Source organism: Camellia sinensis, chromosome 15 (genome assembly GCF_055761805.1).
Source record: "Camellia sinensis isolate YWXY chromosome 15, ASM5576180v1, whole genome shotgun sequence".
NCBI classification, from domain to species: Eukaryota; Viridiplantae; Streptophyta; class Magnoliopsida; order Ericales; family Theaceae; genus Camellia; species Camellia sinensis.
Window position 1 is genome coordinate 83,082,316 of NC_138975.1, and position 6,260 is coordinate 83,088,575.

Genomic DNA, 6,260 nt, shown 5'->3' on the forward strand with positions numbered 1-6,260 from the left:
TGCTAATATTTCTCAAGGTCATGTGAATGATGATCAGGGTGGGGTCTCAAGTAATCATTTAGACAAGGGGGACATGTTTTTAGCAAAGGAGAGGAGGAAATGCAAAGATGGTTGAAGGAGTCAAGTAAGTATGAGACTTGCCCAATCGAGGAGAAGGAGGTGCCTTATTTTATGCTGTTACTTCAGGTTGTGGGATTGCCACTAGTGCAAATTAAGGGGACGTTTCGGCCATTTAGTAAGAATAATAGGTTCACAAAAGGGAAAGCATTTAGAAGGGAAGGAGAGAGTAGTAATAAGGGGCTAGGGAGCTAAGGAATTTAGCAAGTTTGGTTAATTATGAGTAGTGGCGAGGGAGGTTAGGGGTGAAAATGTTTCCCAATGAAGATTATTATTTGGAACGTGAGGGGGTTGGGTTCTCAGAAAAAAGGAGGGGTGTTATTAAGGATTTTCTATGGAGTCATCAACCAAACATAGTTGTTTTTCAGGAATCTAAAGTAAAAGTGTGTGATAGGTAGTTCATGAAAAGTCTTTGGGGAGTTAGACATAAGAGTTGGGCTTGTGTGCCTTCTGTTGGTAGATCGGGGGGTGTTCTTGTTATGTGAGATGAGAGAGTTATCTCCGAGTATGAAATTGTAATGGGGGAGTTTTCTCTATCAGTTAGGTTTAGGAACCTTGACAATACGGTGTGTGGTGGTTGACTGGGGTTTATGGACCTAACAAGCTGTCACAATCCCATCCCATCCCAAACAGGATAACAACTATGACTAGCCAGCAGTATTTGACTACCGAAGGCCTAGCAAGACAAGACAAGACTAGACTAATAACTTTGTGGCTTATACTGAATCGCCTGTTCATTTTATTACCAATAGTCCATCCAGAGCATTTGCATAAGGCATAATGAAAGAAAAACAAACACACTACTTATTTATTTATCTTGGTATTTACAAGTCCAGACAACAAAAGAAAAGTGCATCACTTGTAGCATGACCTTTAAAAAACCAAAACATATAATTACGGCCCATGTCTTAAAGTTACAACTCTCAAAAGAACAAAAGTAAAAGAAAAGACTTCTAGTGCAACTCTTCCTCGTGACCATGATCTTTATCTGCACCTACATACATATAAGGAAAGGGTTTAGCCATTGCCCAGTGAATAGTAATAAAGTAAAGTAGTAAATGAATGAATATCGATGAGTTATATAAACATAACATAAAAACATAACTTTGAATGTATCTTTAATTGTTTAAGGCAAAGCATAACTTGAATTGTAGACATTACATCGTGATGGACATTTCAAGGATTACACGATTCCTCTTTCTTTCTCCCTCTTTCTTTCTTCTTCTCATTCTTCCTTCTTGCTTACACGATTCCAACCCTCTCTCTCTCTCTCTCCCTCTCCTTCTACTACCTTCTTATATCACCAAAAATAGGACAAAGGTGGTGTAGGAGAAATCAGGTAAGGTACATGTATGCTTCACCTACTTATGTGCTTCATTAATTCACTAATCCTACTTGGCTTAGTTTAATTAAGATTAATATTGATTATTCAAGGTTTAACTTAATCATACTTAATTAATCCAAATTAAAGCTCACTAATCGTACTTAATTAATGCGAACCCCAATTAGCAAAATAACATATAACAACAACTGGACAAGCACATTAGACTAAGGTATTTAAGCTCCTCAATTAGTGCTAAAACATATGTTGTGGTTTTCAAATCGAGTCTACAGTCATCTCTTATATCAAAGCATGAAACAAATAATTTTCCTACACTTAAATGTCTTTACCTAACTACAAGTTCTAGTTCAAGCAAGCATATAATACAAGGTTTAAATGCAAGAATGACACGATATACACTATGTATGAAGGGTTGGTTATCACACAGGCCTTCTAGGAGAAAGGATTTTTGGGAGGGGTTATATGGGTTATTTGGGTTGTATTCCCTAAATTGATGTTTAGTGGGAGACTTTAATGCGGTTAGGAAGATCTCAAAAAAGCTCAATGGGATTAGAACTATTAGGGGTATGAGGGACTTTGATTTATTCATAAGAGATTGTGAGTTGGTGGATCCTCCTTTGTGTAATGCAAGATTTACATGGTCTAACCTTCAATAAAATTTGGTGCATTGCAGACTAGATAGAATTTTATATTCCATAGGGTGGGAAGGGATTTTTCCCAATTCAAGACAAGAATTGCTACCTAGATTATTTTAGAGCATTGTCCCATTGTGATTGAGAGTTGCCCATTAAAATAGGGACCGATGCCTTTCAAATTTGAGAACATGTGGTTGGAGCATCCATCTTTTAAACAAAATTTTGAGGAATGGTGGTCTAATGCTAGTTGTCATGGATGGAAAAGTTTTAAATTTATGAGAAAACTAAAGATGGTCAAGGAGAATGTGAAGTGTTTGAATAGGGAGGTTTTTGGGAATTTGGAGATTTCAAAGAAGGAGGTGATGTGCAGAATCGAAGTAGATGCCTTGGCATTGCAAGGAGGTTTAGTTAAGATCTGAGTTGACATTGAAATTGGAGGAGCTGGTTTTTAGGGAGCAAATTTCTTGGGCTCAAAAGGAAAACGTCAAATGGTTGAAGGAAGGTGATGTTAATTCAAAAAATTTCATAAGGTTGCAGATGGGAAAAGAAAGAAGTTCATCAAAAAAAATTAAAAGTAAGCCTAGGGTAATTGAGGAGAGGGAGAATCAGATTGTTAATGAAATTTATGACTTCTATTCTAAGCTTTATTCGAAGGAGGAGGTGAATAGATAGGGGATTGTAGGACTTGAATGGGGACCCATTGATCAGACAATTGCAACGTGGCTTGAAAGGCCATTTTATGAAATGGAAATTCGAGAAGCAGTCTTCGATTATGAAAGAGACAAAGCTTTAGGTTCGGATGGATTTTCCATGTCCGCTTTTCAGAACTGTTGGGAAATGGTAAAAGGGGATTTGTTGAGAGTTTTTTTTTTTTTTTTTTTCCTTCTGAATTTCATTAGTCATGGATTATTAATTTGAGCTCAAATGCTACTTTCATCGATTTAATCCCTAAGAAAGTGAATGCTGTAAGAATTGGAGATTTTAGGTCCATTAGCTTACTCACATCACTTTATAAGTTTTTGGGGAAGGTTTTATCAAAGCGACTAAGGACTTCTTTGGGAGAGACTGTGTCTATGGTGCAAGGGGCTTTTATGAAAGGAAGACAAATCTTAAATGTATTGTTAGTGGCAAATGAAGTAGTGGAAGACTATAGGAGTCTAGGTGTCACGACCCTATCCCGCCCCAAACAAGATAGCGTTGTGACCGGTTGATAACCCTCAACTACCAAAGGCCTAACAAGACAAGACTGGACTATTAACATTGGGACTTATGCGAAATCATTGTCCATTCATTACCAAGAGTCCATTTAAAGCATGTGCATAAAATGTATGAAAACAAAACAAGTATGCTTATCATATTATTATCTTAACATTTACAAGTCCAAACAACAAAAGGAAATGTACAACATTCACAACATAACCTTAACAAAACCAAAACATACATACACGACTACCGTCTCTAAGTTGCAACTCCCAAAAGTACAAAACAAAATAAAAAGACTTTTAGTTCGACTTCTCATCCTGATTGTTACGACCCATACCTGCCCCTAAAAGTTTAAGCCGTAACTGGCCAGTAATCCCATATTACCCAGCCTCAAAAATAGAATTAACAAAATTATTTAGTAATGGGGTCAGAAATGGAAGCAGACTAACAAAACTCGGTATCCTTCACAGGTTCACTAGGGCTGGGGCTGGACATTCCGCTGCTCACCTACATACATATATATAACAGAGTGAGCGAAAACCCAGTCAATAACATCAAAGTAAAGAGCTTAATGAATGAGATTCATGCATAAACAAATCATACTTATAATTAAACATTTAGAATACTCTCTTCTTTCATATCAGATTCACATAGATCATAACAAAGCAAAACGACCTCGAGTCCAATTTATACAAAACAACCTTGGGTTCATCAAATATAAAATGACCTTGGGTCCATCATTACAAAACAACATTGGGTCCATCATTACAAAATGACCTTGGGTCCATTAAATACAAAATGACCTTAGGTCCATCAAATACAAAATGACCTTGGGTCGATCATTACAAAATGACCTTGGGTCCATCATTACAAAACAACCTTGGGTCCATTAAATACAAAATGACCTTGGGTCTATCAAATGCAAAACGATCTTGGGTCCAACATATACAAAATGACCTTGGGTCCAACATATATAAAACGACCTTGGGTCCAGCATGCTTTAATCTTTATCAAATCGAATTGAAAGTCACATTGAAACATTCAAAGTCTCATTCATATTTCAGAAATCATAAGTTCCAAGGCTTACCATAGAAGCATTTAAGAAAATACCATATAACAAAATATCTTTACTAAGATATTACTCACCTTGAGTAGGTTGATGTTCTTCCACAACGTTCAAGCCTGCTCATTACACATAAGCACATACATTGGAACACATAGTTTGAATCGAATAATTCATCTTCTCTTTTCTAATTTAGACATTCATGTTGGTTTCTCTCTTATTAGTTCCTTAATGAGTCACAATTCATGCCTAGAAATGCTCCAGAGAAGATGAGAACGAAGATACGAACATAGAATAACATGTCAAAAAGTGCGAAAAATAGCCTGATCGCTCGAGCCACCTTTTGGTAGCTCGAGCTGACTGCATGGACTGCAAAAATACTGGATGGGTTTGATGTGCACTCAAGCCAACTCTTTCGTAGTTCGAGAGGATGCAGAACATACACTCAATTCGCTCAAGCCACCATTTGGTTGCTCGAGTGGTCTGCAAAGACTACAAAAGTACTAGGAGCTCATCAAGTTCACTTGAGCATACACTTGGTCGCTCGAGCGGTCTGCAAAATTTCTGGGTTTTCCATTACAGAGCTTGAGCTCCAAAAATGCAATTCAACGCCTTGGGTTATGTATGGCTTATTCAAAAACACAAAGTTACTTTGGAAAACATGTATACATGACCTCTCAAAAATCATTTGCACAAAATCACTTTAATTTCACCAAGATTGAACCTGAAAACTCATGCATGTAACTTACACAAACTCTTTTCTCAAAAACTCATGAATTTACCAAATTTGAGCTCAAAAGCTCTATGCATGTTCAAAATCCTTTTCAAAAACATGAATTTAAGGGTTAACAAAATATTTTGGTGGCGACTCTGTATCTGGCAAAGTAGTCCAATTTTGGCATTATTTGATTTAAAATCGATTTTCCAAAAAGGTTTTCCGGATTTGGACTATTTGGTGTTTATTAGTTTCACATTGCACTTGTGAGACTAGATTCAGAACCGCAGGAGTCTGAACTGTGAGGCCTTCTTCTCAACCCTTTCCAAAAGGCGGGGCCCGAGAAAAAGGCGAGTCCACAGCCACCAGTAAGTTTGCTTCAAATCTTGGTACATTTTATTGTTGCCCGAATGCCTTGCAAACTTGGACTTGTAGGTTTCTTCTAAAATTCTCCATTTGAGGTCGGGCTCATTAGGGATAATATTCCCTGAAATTTCAACACTTGATTTTTAGTACTGAACCCCGGTCTTGGTTTTGATTCGAGCTCATCCTTTAATTGCTTTTGCTTTATTTCATCAATGATTGTCTGTTGAGTTGAAATGACAGCTATCATTCTGCCTTGTTCATGGAACACCACTTCAATCTCGGATCTCTCTAAGTTTTTCAGTAATTCTCTCTATTCGGTGATCAAACATGCCAAATTTTCCATTGACTTTCTACCCAAAGCATCGGCTACAGTGTTAGCTTTGCCCAGATGATACTGAATCTGAAGATCATAGTTTTTAATCAATTTGAACCATTGCCTCTTCTGCATGTTCAACTCTTTTTGAGTAAAGAAGTATTTCAAACTCTTATGGTTGGTGTAGACTTCACATGTCGCTCTATAAAGGTAGCAGCGCCAAATCTTCAAACCAAATACAACGGCAACCAATTCCAAATCATGAGTCAGGTAGTCTTTCTCATAAGGCTTCAATTGCTAAGAAGCATAAGCTATCACTCTCCTATTATGCATCCAAACACAACCCAGACACTTATATGGAGCATCACTGTAAATCACAATTTTTTTTGTACTTGATGGTAAATGGTTAGCCTTCTTTTCAGTTCTTGGAAAACAGATTCCTTCTTATCAGTCTATTCAAACGGTTCTCCCTTTCGAGTAAGTTGGGTAAGTGGAACGCCTATCTT